This window comes from Bubalus kerabau, chromosome X (assembly GCF_029407905.1).
Source record: "Bubalus kerabau isolate K-KA32 ecotype Philippines breed swamp buffalo chromosome X, PCC_UOA_SB_1v2, whole genome shotgun sequence".
NCBI classification, from domain to species: Eukaryota; Metazoa; Chordata; class Mammalia; order Artiodactyla; family Bovidae; genus Bubalus; species Bubalus kerabau.
In genome coordinates, this window is record NC_073647.1 from 28,147,408 (window position 1) to 28,168,617 (window position 21,210).

Genomic DNA, 21,210 nt, shown 5'->3' on the forward strand with positions numbered 1-21,210 from the left:
CTGACTTGCTCCTCAGGTCCTCCTGTATTTTGTACAGCCCTCTGTTTAACCCTTATCTGTCTGTTGAAATGAGCGGTTTCCAGATCTGTCTCCACCAAAGCACTGCCAGCTCTTTGAGAACAACTATGTCTTTTACTTATCTTTATATCCCCAGCACCTAATTTGGGGCTTCCCTGGTGGCTCAGATGGTGAAGAATCCACCTGCAATGCAAGAGACCCAGGTTTGATCCCTGGGTCAGGAAGATCCCCTGGAGAAGGGAATGCCTACCCACTCGAGTATTCTTGCCTGGAGAATTCCATGGACAGAGGACCCTGGCAGGCTTTGGGGTCACTAGAGTCAGACATAACTTATCGACTAAACCACCACCACCACCACCATGCTTAACTTGGGTCTGGGTCAGAGGAAGACCTCAATTAAGTTGTGCCGAACATCAATATAAGTCACTGTTGTCATCTTCTCTCCTTCCTGGCATCCTGAGGCATTTGCTGTCCAGAACTATACCATTAATTATGGCACTAAGTCATCGTCCTCCTAGTACTGATTACTTCTGAATGCTTTCCAGATGTAACTCTGGGCTCCTCAGCATGACTGAGTTCTGTAAGAGCAGGACATTGTTATATTTCTTCCTATGCAGTGCTTGGACACATAAGAAGTTGTCACCTACCACAGTTTGATTTTGAAATGCACTGGGATACTGGGATGCCACCATTTCAATGGTGTTGTACTGATAGCAGTTTGCTAGAAAAATAGGAATCCATGCTGTGGCGAAAGAGATCTCTCCTAGGCTTGGGGATTTTCTCTTCTACTCAGCTTGTGACAGTGGATTTATCACTACAAATGAGCACCAGCAAAATTGAACATGTTGGGTATTTGAACTCTTTCCCAATGTTGATTCCATGTGATGAGCATGAACATCCCAATTATACATCCTAATTATACAAGCAATCATTCCAGACAATTTGGAGATGGATATGGCCAAAAAGATATTAGGGTATATAGTAAACCATTTAGAGGCCAGACTGTGGAGCTATTGAGGAATCTGAACATCTAATGAGTAAGGAGTTTTACAGATTTTTGAATCAGGGCATCAAAAGACATTCCAAATCTTTATGCACTTACAAATATTTACAGATCTTTTAAAGATCAAGTCTGTCATTATCAGTTTCGGTGCTGTATATTGTCAGTATCCACAGTGACCCCAGAGGAGCCTGTGCTGGCAGGAGTAATGCTGTGGTATGTTCAGCTTTGCTGGATCTCCATAGAGGGGGGCTGGAATGCCTTGTGGAACAAAGCCCTGGGCTCCCGAGAGCAAAGAATGAAGGGCAGCCTAGTTTGATAACCACATTAAAGCACTACCAACATCTGTTCAAGCCAAAGACAACGCTATCTCCAGGAATTAACCTTCTGAACCACTGAATCATTACCCTCAGTAGAGTGAAAGTTGGACAACAAGAGCCTATTTGTCAGGGGTTCCTCAGAGAGACGTGGTAAGCCATATTTTACTGCAAACAGCGTGAGAAGGCCTGGCTCAGCTTTATACATTTTAAACACAGAATATATTTGTGTGGGAAACAAGCAGACAATGAATGTAAATAAACTTTTGATGGTACCTTGCAACTTTTAGCATTTATCCCACTCCGGAACAAATGGACCCTGGCACATTGCCCCAGAAAATAGAATGTCCTAGATTTGTACTTAAATGTTTCCCCCTTGTTTTAATGAAACATTAGGTATCAATAATGAGGGCATTAACAGTGTGTGAGATGCACTTTACCCACTCCAGTATTCTTGCCTGGGAAATCCCATGGACAGAGGAGCCTGGTGGGCTATAGTCCATGCGGTCGCAAAAGAGTCGGATATGACTTCAGCGACTAAACAACAACAAAGATGCCCTTTATATCTACACTAATACAAAAAAAAAAAAATCTAACACTTTGTTGAAAGTAATATAATTTACTCTAAGTGTAATAGTAACTAGTTGGATGGACTTTGTGAAGCTACATCAGATGGAGAGGAAGTCAAGGAGGATGGAAGGGAAAATCTAATTAAATAAAATGTTTAGAATGGAAGTAAGCATAGAAGGCCTCTCCTCAAGACTTTTGAAGACTCTGGAATTTGGAGGTGTATTTCTTAGAGTGAAGACTGGCTGCAACTTATACTCTGATTTTAAGCCCTGTACCACACTAATTGAAAAATCCAGCTGCAGCTGTTTATGTTCTGATTCATTCTTAATTGCAGTGAATGGGCTTTTTTATGCTAAATCTGCCTCAGAAGACTGAGACTAAACTGAGCTTTGTCCTTAGATTAGTGCTTGAAACATATTTATTTCACAACACATATAGTACTTACTATGTACTAGTTTCAAAGAAAAATGTTAATACTGTGTGGTGACTGACATCCGTAATTGCTATAAAAATATTTCCTTTTTGATGATTTAATAGTATATATGGATGGCTATATGGTATATATAAAGTATATACAAGTATATATACCATATATGCGTACGTGCTAAGTCACTCAGTTGTGTCCAACTCTTTGTGACCCCATGGACTGTAGCACACCAGGCTCCTTTGTCCATGGGGATTCTCCAGGCAAGAATACTGGAGTGGGTTGTCATGCCCTCCTCCAGGGGATCTTCCTGACCCAAGGATCAAATCTGTGTCTCCAGCATCTCTTGCATTGGCAGGTGGGTTCTTTACCATAGTGCCACCTGGGAAGTCCATATACCATATATATATATATATATATATATATATATATATATATATATATGTATATGTATGTCTTGGAAACCTGTATATAGTGTGTATACACACACACACACACACACACACACACACACACGGGCTTCCCAGGTGGTGCTAGGGGTAAAGAATCTGCCTGCCAATGCAGGAGACATAAGAGATGCGGGTCTGATCCCTTGGTTGAGAAAATCCTCTGGAGGACATGGCAACCCATTCCTGTATTCTCGCCTGGAGAATCCCATGGACAGAGGAGCCTGGCAGGCTATAGTCCGTAGGGTGCAAAGAGTTGGACACAACTAAAGCAACTTAGCACGCATGCATACACACACACACACACACACACACACACACACACACAGTATATATAGACATCACATCAAGCAATGCAGAGTGGAATATTAGTATTGTGGCTTACTCCACTCCCCTTCTTAGAAGTCATTAAGTCTGTAATATTGTGGGTGGCTCTAGTGGTGTTAGTCCTTGTAGGCTGACTTGCTAAGCTTCTGCAGTGTACGTAGGTAGTAGCATGATATCTGAGTGAGTGCCAAATGGCATGAGACTGTATTGCATCTGGACAAAGGCTAAGGTGGGAAATACCAGCCTTGTGATCACCTAAGTGGACCCCACCTTACAAGTTTGTAGGAGGGGTTGTGTTTTAGGTTTAGCCCCTGAATTACATGCCTTTTTCACTGTGTTGGTGTTTGCACTGAAGGTGCAAAAGCAATAGTGAATAAAATTTCTGGCATGTTAGCACAAATCATAGCACCAAGCTGTACTAGCAGTCCCTATACTCTTCACTACCAGGCACTCCAAAAAAAAAAGTTTTACTTAACAATGTCCTTGAAGAAGCAGTTAAAAAAATATTAATCTTATTATATCTTGACTCTTAAGTACTTGTATACATAAATCACTTCTCTTGCACACTTTAAGTCCAGTGGTTGCCTTGAGGAAAAGCACTTGTGTGATTATCTAAATTGCATGCTGCACTAGCCATGCTTTTAAAAATAGAAGACCTTTTTTACTTAAAAAGACAACTGATGGAAAAATTATGGTTATTCGGACTTGGGTATTTGACAGATATTTTCTCAAAAATAAACAAGTAAGTCTGTCACTACAAGGAAAAGAGCTGACACTATTTGTCACTGATGGTGGAATTTGAACTTTCAAGCAAAATTAGAATTTTGGAAAACTTGTGTCCACTGCTGTGAACTTGACATTTTCCAGTAGTTAGAGTTTTCTGATGCTACCAGTGATGATATTAGCAAATGTGATTTTTTGAATATTGTATGATTAAAAGTTGGAGAAGGAAATGGCAACCCACTCCAGTATTCTTGCCAGGAAAATCACATGGATGGAGGAGCCTGGTGGGCAACACCCCATGGGATCGAAGAGAGTCAGACATGACTGAGTGACTAACAGACACATGAGTGAAAGTATAAATAGGTGGAAGATCTTCACAAGTCAGAAACCAGTATTTTTTTAATGATCAATCAAAGAAAGGCAATCCCAAAGAATGCTCAAACTACTGCACAATTGCATTCATCTCACACCCTAGCAAAGTGATGCTCAAAATTCTCCAACCCAGGCTTCAATAGTACATGAACCATGAACTACCAGATGTTCAAGCTGGATTTAGAAAAGGCAGAGGAACCAGACATCAAATTGCCAATATCTGTTGGATCATCAAAAAAGCGAGAAAGTTCCAGAAAAACATCTGCTCTATTGAATACACCAAAGCCTTTGACTGTGTGGATCACAACAAACTAGGGAAAATTCTTAAAGAGATGGGAGTACCAGACCACCTGACCTGCCTCCTGATAAATCTGTATGCAGGTCAGGAAGCAACCGTTAGAACTGGACATGGAACAACAGACTGATTCCAAATCAGGAAAGGAGTACATCAAGGCTATATATTATCACCCTGCTTATTTAATTATATACAGAGTACATCATGAGAAATGCTGAACTGGATGAAGCACAAGCTGGAATCAAGATTGCCGGGAGAAATATCAATAACCTCAGATATGCAGATGACACCACCCTTATGGCAGAAAGTGAAGAACTAAAGACCCTCTTGATGAAAGTCAAAGAGGAGAGTGAAAAAGTTGGCTTAAAACTGAACATTCAGAAAACTAAGATCATGGCATCTGGTCCCATCACTTCATGGCAAATAGATGGGGAAATAGTGACAGACTATTTTTTGGGAGGGCTCCAAAATCACTGCAGGTGGTGACTGCAGCCATGAAATTAAAAGATGCTTGCTCCTTGGAAGAAAAGTTATGACCAACCTAGACAACATATTAGCAGAGACATTACTTTACCAACCAAGGTCCAGCTAGTCAAAGCTATGGTTTTTCCAGTAGTCATGTATGGATGGAGAAGGCAATGGCACCCCACTCCAGTACTCTTGCCTGGAAAATCCCATGGATGGAGGAGCCTGGCGGGCTGCAGTCCATGGGGTTGCTAAAAGTCGGACACGACTGAGCAACTTCACTTTAACTTTTCACTTTCATGCATTGGAGAAGGAAATGGCAACCCACTCCAGTGTTCTTGCCTGGAGAATCCCAGGGACTGGGGAGCCTGGTGGGCTGCCGTCTATGGGGTCGCACAGAGTTGGACACGACTGAAGTGACTTAGCAGCAGCAGCATGTATGGATGTGAGAGTTGGACTATAAAGAAAGCTGAGCGCTGAAGAATTGATGCTTTTGAACTGTGGTGTTGGAGAAGACGCTTGAGAGTCCCTTGGACTGCAAAGAGATCCAACCAGTCCATCCTAAAGGAAACCAATCCTGAATATTCATTGGAAGGACTGATGTTGAAGCTGAAACTCCAATACTTTGGCCACCTGATGTGAAGAACTGACTCATTTGAAAAGACCACAATGCTGGGAAAGATTGAAGGCAGGAGGAGAAGGGGATGACAGAGGATGAGATGGTTGGATGGTATCACTGACTCAATGGATGTGAATTTGAGTAAACCCTAGGAGTTGGTGATGGACAGGGAGTCCTGGCTTGCTGCAGTCCATGGAGTCACAGAGAGTTGGACATGACTGAGCTACTGAACTGAACTGACAATATTTTGACATCATGTATGAGTTAAAGATCAATGCAAAATACTAGATAGACCAATGGACTTTGGTGTGACAGAATATGTACAGTTCACTGATACTGTTTCAAGCTCCACATTGCAGATAACCCTTAAGAAACTATTACTTGCTTGCCATATAGTAGAAATTAATATAACTTTAAATAAAAAAGAAACTACCACTTTCTGAGTTTTGGCTTAATATCAAAGAAGGTAATTGTGTCTATCCACAATTATCTCAAAAGGCAAGTAAAATGCTACTCCCTTTTTCCAAACATATATTTGTGTGAGACAGAATTTTCTTCATATTTATCAATGACAACAACATTTTGCAGTAGATTGGAACCAGAAGCAAATATGCCAATAAACTAATCTGAAAAAGAAATAAAGAAAATAATCCCATAGGCAATAGCATCAATGATAGTAAAATACATAAGAATAAATTTAACCAAGTAAGTGAAAGATCTGTACACTAAACATTATAAGATATTAATGAAAGAAGTTGAAGAAGACACAAATAAGTGAAAAGATATCCTGTGTTCATGGATAGGAAGAATTAATATTGTTAAAATTCCATAGTACCCAAAGACATCTATAAATTCAATATAATCACTATGACAATTCTAATGGCATTTTTTATAGAAATTAGAAAAATATCCTAAAATTTATATGCACCATGAAAGATCCTGAATACCCAAGACATTCCTGAGAAAAGAAACAAAGCTGGGGGGCATCACAGTTTCTATTTCAAACTATATTACAGAACTGTAGTAATTAAAACAGTATGGTACTGGCATAAACCCAGATACATAGACCAATGGAACAGAATAGAGAGCCAGAAATAAACCCACATAAACAGTGAACTAATATTTTCAACAGAGCCAAGAATACTCAATGGGGAAAGGATAGTCTCTTCAATGCATAATGCTTGAAAAACTAGATGTTAATGTGCAAAATAATGAAATTGGACCTCTATCTTATACCACTCAGTAAAATTAACTCAAAATGGATTAGTGACTTAAATGTATGACCTGAAACTATAAAACTCTTAGAAGAAAACATGAGGAAAAGGTCCTTGACATTGGTCTTGGCAATGATCTTTTGGATGTGACACCTAAAAGTGTAAGCAACAAAAGGAAAAATCAAGTGGGAAGACATCAAACTAAAAAGCTTCTGTGCAGAAACAAAAACAATAAATAAAGAAAAGACAATGTACAGAATGGGAGAAAATATTTGCAAATCACATCCAATAAGTGATTAATATCAAAAATGTACAAAGAACTCATGGTGTATGTGTGCTCAATCATGTCCAGCCCCATAGGCTGTAGGTCACCAGGCTCCTCTGTCCATGGGACTCTCCAAGCAAGAACACTGGTTGTTCTGTCACTATCCAAGACTCTCAAGATTTTATTTCCTTGGGCTCCAAAATCACTGCAGATGGTGACTGAAGTAGCCACTAAGAATACTGGAGTGGGTTGCTATTTCCTCCTCCAGGGGATCTTCCCGACCCAGGGATCAAACCCACATCTCCTGTGTCTCCTGCATTGGCAGGTGGATTCTTTACCACTAAGCCACCTGGGAAACCCCACAAAGAACTCACACAACTCAGCAACAACACCAAAAATAACTCAATTAAAAATGGGCAGAGGAGCTGAAGAGATGTTTTTCCAAAGAAGACATAGAGATAGCTAACAGGTGAATGAGAAACTGCTCAACATCACTAATCATCAGGGAAATGCAAACCAAAACCACAATGAGATGCCACTTCACACCTGCTAGAATGTCAATTATCAAAAGGGCTAGAAATAACGACTAGTCAAAACTATGGTTTTTCCATTAGTCATGTATGGATGTGAGAGTTGGACCATAAAGAAGGTGGAGCACTGAAGAATTGATGCTTTCAAATCTTGGTGCTAGAAAAGACTCCTGAGAGCCCTTTGGATGGCAAGGAGATAAAACCAATCAATCCTAAGGGAAATCAATCCTGAATATTCATTGGAAGGACTGATGCTGAAGCTGAAGCTCCAATACTTTGGCCAGCTGATGTGAACAGCTGACTCATTGGGAAAGATCCTGATGCTGGGAAAGATTGAGGGCAGGAGCAAAGGAGGATGACAGAGGATGAGATGGTTGGATGGCATCATCAACTCAATGGACATGAGTTTGAGCAAACTCTGGAGATGGTTAAAGACAGGGAAGGCTGGTGTGCTGCAGTCCATGGGGTCACAAAGAGTTGGACACGACTTAGTGACTGGACAACAATATTGTTTATGTTTTATTTTGATTTTTTAGCCATAAGGTATGTGGGATCTTAGCTCCCGGACCAGGGATCAAACCCATTCCCCTTGCTTTGGAAGGGCAAGTCCCAACCACCAGATTGCCAAGGGAGACTCTGTGTTAATCTCTTGACACACCTGTTTCTACAAATGAACTGAGATTCTCAAAGGACAAGTGCTCTATACTAGTTGCATTTGTGTTTCTCGTACTCCATGCAGAAATAAGCAAAGAGAGCATGGTTCAGAATGTTTGTGGAACACATGAATGACTAAACAAAGAAGCAGCTTCTTCAGGCTCCTTCTCATGTTAATTCTGTCTCAGAGCTTACATGGTGTTTTCTTGTGTGTGGGCTCTCATAGGCCAGCCCAGACACTGGAAGTTATCTCAGGCAGGGTTTCTGATCTTGGCTGTCTAGCAGGATATTCTGGGGAGCTTGTTACAATGCAGATTCTTAGGCCTTCTCACCTGGGAATGATCATTCATAAAGTATGAGGGAGGACTTCGAATCTCTAACAAGTTCCCCCTGAGTCTGTGATGGTTAGCCAGGTTTAGGACTCACCAATTTTAGTGAGCCCAACTCCCGACTTGTGTCAATGGGGAAACTAAGGCTTAGAGATTAAGTGATGGTCAAGGTCACACAGCTTGTCGGTGGAAGAGCTGGGCTCCACTACACCAGTGTCCCTGTCCCCACTTCCTCTAGAGCATTCCACGTCCATGTGCTTTATGTATGGGAGTTTAGCCAAAGAGAGGTTTGTTTGTTTTAATACCTATTTATTTATTTGTCTGCACCAGTTCTTAGTAGTGGCGTGTGAACACTTAGTTGTAACATTTGGAGTCTAGTTCCCTTCCCTGGGATGGAACCTGTGCCCCCTGCAGTGGGACTGTGGAGTCTAAGCCACTGGACCACCAGGGAAGTCCCTTGTTTTGTTTTTAATTGAGATTGAGTACAGGCTTGGAGACCCCTGGACTCTATACACTGACTGCCCTCCTCTGCTCCTTATACCTGCCAATGGAAAGGCTGGGGGGTGCAGTGGGCTTCACACTGTGCAGGGGCCCAAGGGCCTCTATTCTCTCCTGGCTTTGTCACTGAAAGTCTTCAGTTCTGAGTCTCTTGGGTTGTGGAATGGGTTCAATCAGATCTGCTCTGCTTAATGAGCAGGGATCCCGTTTGGCTTATGCATTTCTGTTCTCTGGAGAGCCGAGCACAGCGCCTTGCCTGCAGCAGGAGTACCCATCAGTGTTCAGTGACTGAATGAATGAAAGTGTTTGGGAGATGTGGCTGTGTTCTATGAATGTAAGCTACTCTTAATTATAAATTCAAAAACCGGCTGCTCCAGACACTTGGCCTTAGTAGTAACCTGATTCAAAATGGTTCCTCACAGGACCAAACTACCTTAAGAGACCTTTGTTTTCGAACGTAAGAAAAGGACAACTTGCACTGACCAGTCGTGTCTATGAGATGTCAAAAGAGCCCGCTAATTTGGTCGATTCAATGAAAAAGCAAGGCCAACAGTATTGGGCATTGTGCTTCAAAGGAAGCTAAGTGGCTCGGAGCCTTTTCCATTGCTGCTCATTGGCTTGGCGTTATGTACACACAGCTATCCTTTCAGTTTCCACAAAATGGCTTATTTTCATTTCTGAAATGGCAGCCACGTGGGAGCCCCTGGTTGCTGTGGAGAAGGCAGGGAGAGGCCCAGCTGGTTGACAGCCACTGGGCTCCTCGAGCCCTCTGCTTCCCCTTGGCTGCTGTTGGGAGGCGGGAGTCCAAGGTTTTTATAGTTCTTCTCTCGAATTAGTGCCTGCAGACTCTACAGCTATGAACATGCAATTAGTCTTTGTTCATGCACAAAAGGGAGCTTGACCCTTGCCCGTCTTTGACTGGCACGTACAACTCTTGTAGCTACTTACCTAAGGCCCTCTCCAAGGAGCGCGGCGTCTTGTTCCTGCACCTGCCTTCAGCTTTTCTCTTTTGTGACTTGTTTCCCATAATATTCGGCCCTACTCGCAGCAAGGTTGCGGCGATGAAGGCATCATGCGAGCACAGGCAGATTTCCTGTTTTTCAGAGAGGTGGGGGAGTGGGTGGAAGGGAGCTTTGAATTTGTAATCGGAGTTTTTTGGATAATTGCTGAGCCCCCAAACACTTAGCAGGAGCCCAAAGAGCTGGTTTTTCTTAATAAATGAACACTTTGCTTGCTTTCAAAAGCAGACCTCCCATGTCATGGAAAACAAGCTGTGGGCACAAAGCTTTACATTTCTTTCCCTGTTCACCTGCTTTCTCAGCCACATAGAAACTTTGTAGTATTTTTTTTTTTGAGAGACAATTGCAAGGAAAAACATGCAGTTATTGTGGTCAGAAAATTTCTCTCTAAACCATGCTTTCCAAGCTACTAGAAAAGTGGTTATTAGCAGCTCAAATGAGTTAAATACTGTGGTGGTGGATTGTATTTGCAAGAAATGTTTTTGAGGAGCCTGAGTAGTTTTCGAAATGTCCTCATTTCTTAAACTCTCCGTGCCTCAACGTGTGACACCATGCTCGAATATACTACTCAGCTCAGGCGTTTTGGAAAAAACTTGAAAATACATCCGTTTTGAACTAAGCCATTCAAACTCCCCAATCTGCAGAGAATATTTAAGCCATGATTAAAAACAATAATAGCTGCCCTTTGTGGGGTGCCCATTTGGGTTCAGGAATAGTACTAACTGCTTTATACTTTTTTTTTTCTTGTCCTGAAAACAGCCTTTTACATTGGGTTTTACTGTTTCTGTTTTATAGAAAATTGATGTTTGGTGATCTTAAGGGACTTGACCATGGCTATTCAGTGGCTGAGGAGCTGAGTGGAGAAGTGAAAACAAGTCTCTTGGTATGTTTGTTCCTTCATGGAATGTTATTGAAAACTTAAAAAAAAAAAATAGAAGCACACAGTAGAATTTACACAGCAAGAGTTTCATCTTTCAAAATAATCACCTTTGGTGCCCAGATGTGCTTTCCAACAGTGTGGCTTTTGTTGTCTTTGGAACCCTACCTCGAAGCTGACTCATATAGTGCCTCCTTCCTTATTCACACCATACCATTGATCAGCTTGGCATTGCCAAGTTTGATCATGTACTTTTTCACAAGACCTGACTCCTGGTCAACTTTTATCTGTTTTCAAAAATCACCAACCTCTGACAGCTAAGGGGGCACAACGGTAAAGTATCTGTCTGCAATGCAGGAGCCACAGGAGACTCGAGTTCAATCCCTGGGTTAGGAAGATCCAGGAAAGAATACTGGAGTGGGTTGCCATGCCCTCCAAGGGATCTTCCCAACCCAGGGATCAAACCCACATCTCCTATGTCTCCTGCATTGGCAGGTGAGTTCTTAATCACTAGTGCCACCTGGGAAGCCAGGTTCTAAAATAAGTGTTCCCAGAATTGCTGTTGACAACCTGATTTGGCACAGGTGTGTCTGTTTTCAGCCTTTCTCTGAACGTGTGAACTCTGATGTGCCTTGGTGGGGCATAGAATGGTTAATAGGAATTTGCCCTTTGGCATTATACTCGCTGGGTTTGAATCCTTTCTGTGCCACTTTATTAGTTGCATACCTTTGGGAAAGTTATTTGACTGCTCTAATCTTAGTTTTCTTGCTTATAAAATGACAATAATACAGATTTGTTTTTTGCATTCAATAGTAATATGTGCCATATCATAAGTACGTAGTAAATGCTCAGTACATGTTAGTTTCCTATGCTCTCCCCTTCTGCTGATAAATTTGGGCAAGCAAAGTCTTTCTTTTTATAGGCAAGTCTCATCTCTTCTGTGAGCTATTGAAGTTTAGTGCTGGAAGGGCCCTTTAAGATAATCTTATCCAGTGGGTTTCAAACTTCATTTTTTTTTTCATTTTAATGCAGAACATTATTTTTTAATCTTTTTTAAAATTGAAGTATAGTTGATTTACAATGTTGTACAAATCTCTGCTATACAGCAAAGTGACTCAGTTACACACATATATATTCTTTTTTAAAACTTTCTTTTCCCTTATGGTTTATCCCTGGAAATTAGATATAGTTTCTTGTGCTATACAGACCTTGTTGTTTATCCATTTTACATATAATAGTTTGTGTCCACCAACCCTAAACTCCTAGTCTATCCCTCTCCCTCCCCCTCTCCCCCTTGGCAACCATAAGTTTGATCTCTTATGTTTGTGAGTCTAACAGCAGAACCTTTGATGCAAAGGAGAACTTGGATGGAACCTCAGTAACTACAATAGCTGAAGTAGGGCTCCTGGAGTTGCCATGGGTGGGTCAGAGGTGTGGGAGAGCAAAGTTCCAGCATTTCAGGCTCAGCTTCACCCTCTCAGTCATGTTGTGTCATTACCATTGAGTCCCGCTTCCAACATGGGTTTCAAAGGAAGTCCTACATACACCCTAAAGCTCCACTTAAATGCTAAAACCTGCACAGTGCCTTGCCAGAAAGAGCTAGCCAGAATGAGTTCTTTTCCAATTCTCCGTGGACAACGTGTGTCTCTGTTTAGCAAAGTTTGCTTTGTATTAGAGTTATTTTTATCTTTATTTATTCTTAAAAAAAAAAACACACACACACACATAGCAACATGAATCCAACCCCTAGTAGGTGCGAGGAACCAGTGCAATATAAACTTATTTAACCCTCTCTGTACCTGTTGTTTACACCAGGCTTTCTAGGGGCAGGACTCACATTTTTGTTATCTGTGTCTCCCACAGTGATTCACATGTAGGACGCCCTCACTTACTACATACTGGATTGTTAAATAAAGGACCAGAGATAAATCAGAATCGTGTTAAGGTCTAGGAAACCAAGGGAAAGATTCCTAACAAAATATATTCTTTGGTTTTTCAAAGTTGACCTCTTTAGATAATAACTTGAGATACTTCACAAATCCAGACCTAGTTGATTTATGTCATCCTGGCATGATGTGCTTGCCTGATTTCTTAAGCAAATATAGCTGTTCTAATCTTCCTTTGACCCTTTTTCCATCATTTGAAGGAAAAAGAGGCAGAAACATTGTCTTCTGCACAGTTAATACCTCAAAATATGCAAACAATTTAAAAACCTTTAGACTCGGTACTAAGGCCTGCTTATGGTAAAAAACAAGAGATGAATGCTCACTAGCATCTGTTCTCTAAAACCAACTGAGGAAACTAACAGGAACTTTTTAGATTCATAGCAATGTTACCCTTTGTAAAGGGCAATACTTGAGGGGAAATAATTGAAAAAGGCTTTGAAAGTGTGTTGGGTCAAATTCAAGGGAAAGGAAGCAACATAGAGAAGAGCAGGGAAATGTAAGAAATTCAGAGCTATCTTCCCTCTGACTTATAAGACAGCATGGTTATGTGGACACGCTTCAGTAGCTAACCAGCAAGCATAGTAAGATAGAAAGAAGACAGTGTAATCAGATGCCACAGTACTCTCAAGGGAGAAATTTGGTTTGGAGTAATATGAAAGCATTTTAAGTCTTATGTATTTAACCTTATATATTACATAACACAGGGCTTCCCCGGTGGCTCAGTCGGTAAAGAATCTGCCTGAAATGTGGGAGACCTGGGTTTGATCCCTAGTTTGGGAAGATCCCCTGGAGAAGAAAATGACAACCCACTCCAGTATTCTTGCCTGGGAAATCCCATGGACAGAGGAGCCTGGTGGGCCACAGTCTATGGTGTCACAAAGAGTCAGACGTGACTGAGCAACTAACACACATTATGTAATATAAGATGTACAGAAAACATTATTTTGCATTCCATAAATATAAGTCAACTAGGATACATAGGTTTTTAAACTCATACTTTAGTGTTTTGCATGTGGTATTAGTCAAAGATAGATAGATCATCAGAGATACGGCTGGTAGTACTTCTGTTGGATTTCAGATATAATGGTATCAGTGTTTGGAGGAGTGAGGTCTGCTATGTTTGTTTTTACCAGCATTAGTCCTACTATTTCATTACCATTGAATATTCAATTTTTAACTGATGATAAAAGGGGAAAAAAAAGCAGGGCTTTAATGCTGGTTGCAATCTCCCATTACAAGGCCAATGTAGACAGTTTTCATGTTGTGGTTCTGGGCTCAGACATGGGCTGGTGTACCTTTAACTTCTGCTATCAGCAAGCCAGAGTTTTGAGGCTTTTAGATCTTGTGAAATGACAAGTTGCACAGAATCAAAGGATAACAAGTTCTGTGCAGACAGGGGTTGGTTCATGCATTTTTAAGGGTGGGAGGCTGACTTGCAGAATACTGTTGCACAGACTGAAGCTGCTAATGCTGGTGAGATGACAGCTCAAGCAAGCAGAACCTTGGTTGTGAAGGCAGCAAAAAAGACAAATAGCATGTGTGGTTAATGCTTGTTTCTGCCAGCAGGAAAGATAACATTTAGAGGGAAAAAAACAGCAAAACAATTAGCCTTGGATCAGATTTTTAAAAATATCAATTCATTGTCTTTCTACAAAATCATCCCAAGTATTCTGGACACATTTCCCCAAAGAAGCCCTTTTGGACCTCCAGGTTTGTTGCAGCAAACATGAGGAGATGTGGCAAGGCAGGCCGAGAGAAAGCTCTGTGACATACATATTTGACACCAGATTAGACACAGTTTTATGGGGTGGCTTCTGTGTGATCTGTTAAACTTTGGTTATATATGCACTTTAGAAAGCATTTCCTTGTGCCAAGATCTCATTTGTGGTCTGTGGTTGTTTCCAGAACAAGTTTGCTGTTCTGGCTTTTCTCCAGAAATGTGACTTCCTGATACACCAGAGGTCCTCATCTGCAATGTGGCTACACCTGGGTGTGTCACCATCAGTTGGGAGTTGGATTGCAAATAATTTATTCTCACTGAGCTTCCCAGGTGGCGCTAGTGGTAAAGAACCTGGCTGCCAATGCAGGAGATGTAAACCACGCAGTTTGATCCCTGGGTTGGGAAGATCCCCTGGAGGAGGGCATGGCAACCCTCCAGTATTCTTGCCTGGAGAATCCCATGGACAGAGGAGCCTGACAGTTCATAGGGTTGCAAAGAGTCGGACACAACTGAAGTGACTTAGCATGCACGCATGCAATTTGTTCCTACTAATAAGAAAGGCTCTGAAGTTTGTCAATGATTGCCTGTTATGAGTAGATTAGACCCGGTTCAAAATTATCCTTATGAAAATGTTGCTCTCCTTCCCTTGCATTCGAAAATGCTTGCCTGATTGGGAAAGAACCCATGGTGGGAACTTATATTACCTTGATTAAGCCTCTGGTAGTCGGCCCTGTGTGTGAGCATCTTCTATCATGTTTTCCAGTGGATACATTAACCAAGTTGAGACTGCCCATGCTTTTCCATCGTTTCTATGAGAAATTCAGATAGGAATTGAAATCCTCTTCCTGGAATGTAACCTCTCCACTGGCCTGTTTACTCATCCACCATACTGTTTCAGCTCTTCTGGAGAAGTTAAGGAAGGGCTTACACTAACTATGGTGGTTTTATTTCTTCAAATCCACTTAGAGGGATGCATATCTAAGGCCATTCATTCACTATTCAGTCAGTCAACAAATACTCAATAAGTCCTGTTTTGGTACCAAAATGCTACTTCATAGAACAGAGAGAATTTGCTGCTGGTGATGTTTAAAAGATAAGCTGGGTCTTGTTAGTTTGAGAGGAGTGCATAGTATGAACAGAGGCAAGGGGGAGGAAATGGATGGAGTTTTCCCAGAAGAAAACCAGTGCAGAGTGTCTGAAGGCCATGGAATATGTAGAGGACTTGGGATGTGGAACTGGGTAGCTTGGAAGGATCCAGCCAGATGACTGAGGGACCTAACTCAGCCCCTGGTAATTAGAACTTATCAGGGATTAACTGTATTGCTGCTGTCTATGATTTGTACCAATCTGTGATAGGAAGTACCTGATACATTCCTGCTGACCACGTGTGAATGTGAGTCTGTCTGTCATGGAGGGCAGAGGTGGGTGTGTGGCGAAGATTGTCGGCAGCCCTGGTCTAGTTTGCCTTATAGATCTCTGACTCTTGGGTATGTTGCTATTTTTCTACATTTAAAAAATGGACATATAATTCACATATCATAAAACCCACTAATCAAAAGCATGCAATTCAGTGGTTTTCAGTATACTTTCAAAGTTGTGCCACCTTCAGCATAATCTGTTTCCAGAACATTTTCACTAATCCAGAAATAAACCCTGCATTCGTTAGCAGTAACTCTCCCCTTCCCTGCCTCCCACCCCAGGTGACCACTCATCTACTTTGTTTCTTTAGATTTACCTGAAAAAATATCCTAAATATTTAATATAAACAGAATCATACAATATAGAGCCTTTCTGTCTGACTTCTTTGGCTTTGCATAATGTTCTCAAGGCTCATTTATGTGGTGGCATGTATCAATACTTCACTCTTTTGGGGGGCAGAATACTATTCCATTGTATGGATTTACCACATTTTGTCTGTTCATCACTTGGTGAGCCTTTGGGTTCTTTCCAAATTTTGGCTATCATGAGCATTCATGTACAAGTTTTTGTGTGGACACTGTGTTGCCATTTCTCTTGTATAGATATTTAGTAGTGGAATTGCTGGGTTATATGATAACTCTATGTTTAACTCTTCAAGGCACTGCCAAACTGTTTTTTAAAGTGGCAGTACCATTTTACAATCCCACCAGAAATATGTGATGGTTCTTATGTTTCCACATCCTCACCAATACAAGTAATTATCTGTCTTTTTTATGATAATCTTCCCAATATATGCGAAGTAGTATATCATTGTGGTTTTGATTCATATTTTCCTAATGACTAATGATGTTGGACTTCTCCATGTGTTTAATGGCCATTTATCTTCTTTGGAAAAATGTCTAATCAGATTTTTTTGCCCATTTTCAATTGGGTTGTCTGTTTTGTTATTAAGTTCTAAGAATTCTTTATACATTCCATATACTAGATCCTTATTAGACAGGTCTGTATACTAGACCCCTTCCCCAGGGGATCTTCCCAACTCAGGAATCAAACCTGGGTCTCCCTCACTGCAGGCAGATTGTTTACCATCTGAGCCACCAGGGAAGCCCCTTATTAGACATATAATTTGTAAATAGATTTTCCCATTCTGTGGTTTGTCTTTTCAGTTTCTTGATGGTATTCTTAGAAGCACAAAAGATTTTAAAATTTGACAAGATCCGATGGATCTCATTTTTTCTTCTGTTGCTCTAGGGATAGTGCAATTTTAAATGAGAGAACAGCTCATGGAAATGGCCACTGGCCAATGGAGTTTGCTAGGGGTTAACATGTGGCTGGAATCCTAAAGCTGGACAGACTGAATTATCTTTAATCCTATTACTGGAGTTAGATAACGTTTTAGAATTAGATAATCATTATCTAGTTGTTGACAATTCTGTTGCTAACATGGTAGAGAGATAGGGAGGTTCTGAAAGACAGTGAAAAGGTTGTCACCTCTGGGTCTCCATTTCCAGTGCTGATTGCAGGACTACAGTAGAAACCTGAGGGCTGGACAAGAGCAAAGACATTTTGCTACACTTAAAATCAGCTTTGAACTCAAGGGTTGATTTCTAAATCACTGTTTAAACTTTTGGCCTTGATTTGAATCAGATTTGCATTTGAAAATAAAGAGGGCTTTCCATTTGTAAGATTCTAACTCACATTTTTTTTAAATTTCACATGGGATTTCAGTTTTGTTTGGTTTTTAAATTATCCTAGACCCAGGAGGGTAAGTCCTGTATTCTCATTTTATCATCCAATCAAATAGTACTTTTGTCTAGAAGCACTGTGCTCTAAAGGCAAACTGTTCACAACCTTTCACCCCCAACCCTGAGCTGCAGACGTTTGTGAAAATCAGGTTCTGGGCCAGTTGTGCCGAGTGTGCTTAGTTACTCAGTTGTGTCCGACTTTTTGCGACCCCATGGACTGTAGCCCACTAGGCTTCTTTGTCCATAGAATGCTCCAGGCAAGAATATTGGAGTGGGTTGTCATATCCTCCTCCAGGGAATCTTCCCAACCCAGGGATTGAACCCAGGTCTCCTGTATTGCAGGCAGATTCTTTACCAGGTGGCTCTTTACCATCTGAGCCACCAGGGAAGCTCAGTTAAGTCTTGATAAAGTTGTAAAAGGTCTCTTCATACCTGAGCTCCCATCCTCCATCTGGCCACAGTCACAATAGAAGCAGGAACCCAAGGGGCAGATTTCTTTCCTCACTCAACTTCCAGGCACTGTAGGAGGAAGGAGAGTTCCCTGCACCTGCTTGCCAAGCTCTGCTCTACTTGCTGAACTCTGATCAGCATAAACAGGTCGTTCTGGCTACAAGTTCCCCCAAATTCTCCTTACTTATATGTTTAAGGCACACCAGCTCCCCTGTGTAAGGCTCTCTATTTACAATGAATAAATTATTTATTTTTATTATTTGATAATTTTATTAATTATTTAACTATTATTGGAGAAGGAAATGGCAACCCACTCCAGTATTCTTGCCTGGAAAATCCTATGGACAGAGGAGCCTGGTGGGCTACAGTTCGTGGGGTTGGCAAGAGTCAGACATGACTGAGCACACACACAATTATTAATTATTCTTACTGTTCAAAAGAAACTTTCACACTGCCCAGCCAAACACTTAGCCCCAAGATGCTGAGAGTGGGCACAAGGACAGAGCCCAATTCGCATCATGGATTCTGGTCATTGGGGTCATACTTGATCATGACTTTCAACCCCAAACCCTTTTTGGAGGTTTCAAAAGCCCCCAGAGCTTTCACCATAGTAAACCAATGGGTGACCAAGGGCTTTACATTCACAAACTTGGATGCAGGTGTTGAAATCGCCATTGGCCACATTTTGCAGTAGTGAAATGCCCTTGATATCCACCTTCCAGGTAGCTGCATGCATGAGGGGCTCACTGGTCATCTCAGAGCCCAGCACCACCAGCACCAGCCCACCAGGATGAGTCTGGTAGATACCTGCCTGGATGGAGGTCTCTACTCCTGTGCACTTGATGGTGACTTCCAGCTTGCTGCCCAGAAGGCCTTCTGCTTTCTTGGCTATTTCCTGAGGGCTCTCATTGGAGTCCGGAGGATGAAATCAGCCCCAACTTCCTTGGCTTTAAACAACCGAGAGGCTGACAGATCGGTCACCACCATCTGAGCTGCACCCATCGCCTTGGCTGTGAGGAAATTGACCAGTCCATCTGGCCCAGCTCCACACACAAGGACCTTGTTTCCAGTTTGCCGGCAGGCATGAATCCCCACAGACAGTGGCTCAACCAGGGCCCCTTCCTCAAAGGTGACATTGTCAGGAAGCTTGTAGCAGAAATTAGCCTTGTGCTTGTAGAACTGGCAGAGGTTCCCATCATCGGGCGGCATGGCACAGAAGAAGATGGTTGGTGACAGATTGTATCGGCCAGTCTTGCAGAGTTCATCAAGTTTCTCAAGGAGCTCCAAGCTCAATGTCAACATGATCACCTGGTTATAGGTGCTTGACCGATGATTCCACTTTTATGACTGTTCTCAAAGCTTTATGCCCTAGCACCATTGGCTTTTTCACAACAAAATTTCTGATTCGACCATGCTGCCAGCCATGGACATCTGAACTACAAATTCTGACAGGATGTATCTTCAGTAGCACCTCATTTGGGCCTGGTTCAGGGATAGGATAGTACTCCAAGCGCAGGTCTCTGGGTCCGTGCACCACCAAGCAGAGGTTGTCAGGCTTGGCTGCTGCCATGTTTGTCCCTCCCTCCTTTTCGGTCAGGGCTGCTGTCTGCTGTTCGTGAGATGGTTTAGTTTGCAGCCCCTGGAGGGTTCTCCCAGATTTTAAATTGTGAAAGTGGTTGAATCCAGTTTAAAAACCAAGAGAAAGTTGTTGGCAACTCTAGCTGGGGATCCCACAGTATATAAAATAGGGAAGCAATTCAGAATTTTTCAAGGTGAATTCATGGTTGTGTTGAGTAGATCTTTGCTAATTTCTGCAGATGGCTCTTGAGAATCTCTCTGCTTCTGAGCACATTGCTCAGAGAATCTTCAACTCTAAGGATCAGAAGGAATCTTAAAAGTCATCTTTTTTAAATCTGCTAACCAGCAATGAGTGGAATGTAGCAGGGAAAGTGCCAGGGACAATGGTGAGGGGACACATGGCTTAAGGATTTTATGCCCACTTCATTCAGCTTCAGGAAGGACAGATACTAAAGGAAGGGAGAGAAATCAAGTGGGGAAAGAGGTCGAATAAGAATGAAATCAGTTGGATTTACAAAGTCTAAGGGACAAGGCCAGCTTTTGAGACTCTTTCTAAATTCCTGCCAACTGCACTTCATCATTCCGTTCTCTGGGATCAGATCCTGTTTTATGAACTCTATCCTAGCACTGATCACTGTTATCTTTGAATGTGTCTATATGTTCTTTTAGACCAGGAGCTCTTGGAGAAAAGAGCCACAGCCTCACTCATGTGTGTAGCCTTTCCAGTCTTTCATACTTAGGGACTTAGCTGATAGTATGGTTGCACAGCTACAAATGGGGGCTTTCGCATCAGTAAAGCTGACTCCCAGCTTCAGTAGCTTCAGATTGGAAATCTCTCCTTGATTTTGACTGGCTCTGTGACCTTGAGCAAGTTACTTAAGTCTTAGCGACCTCATACATAAGATGAAGAGTAGGAATGAGTTGTAAGGATGAGAGCTGTGTAGAGTCCTTGGCACTTGGCAAATGATTGCTGCTGAGGTTCAGATTAGCAGGCCTCAGGAAGTGCTTGCTGGGGGCCTTCCCTGGTGGTCCACTGATTAAGGTTCCATATTCCCAATGCAGGAGGCACAGGTTCAATCCCTGGTCGGGGAAGTAAGATCCCACATGCTCTAAGGCATGGTTGAAAAAAAAAAAGAAATGTTTGCTGAGGTAATTTTCCAGGGGCAGAGGGAAGAGCTCCAGACTCATGAGGCACGACTTGAGCTGACTGCCAGGAGTGCTGAAGCCATTCTTAATTCTTGAATCTCAGAGTGGTGACTGCCTGACTCTGGTCAACTGGGCTACCCAAGTTCAGCTAACTTAAGATCATGTGGCTCTGTTGTTCTGGAGACCTCTTTGATTTGGTTCACCTGTCCCTTAATCCAGGGTAACAGGTTAGGTTTTACCAATG

The 21,210-nt window shown here is 41.9% G+C and overlaps 1 long non-coding RNA gene and 1 pseudogene across 1 annotated transcript in view; one reads left to right on the forward strand and one right to left on the reverse strand.

Annotated features, from left to right (window-relative positions):
• Positions 1-8,750: 8,750 nt before the first annotated feature.
• LOC129639203 (uncharacterized) overlaps positions 8,751-21,210 on the forward strand; it is a 270,346-nt gene continuing 257,886 nt past the window's right edge. The window contains exons 1-2 of the long non-coding RNA XR_008708257.1: positions 8,751-8,855; positions 10,881-10,968. This is a non-coding gene — a long non-coding RNA (uncharacterized LOC129639203). The remainder of the gene's footprint in view (positions 8,856-10,880; positions 10,969-21,210) is intronic.
• Positions 18,669-20,368, reverse strand: LOC129639202 (sorbitol dehydrogenase-like; annotated as a pseudogene).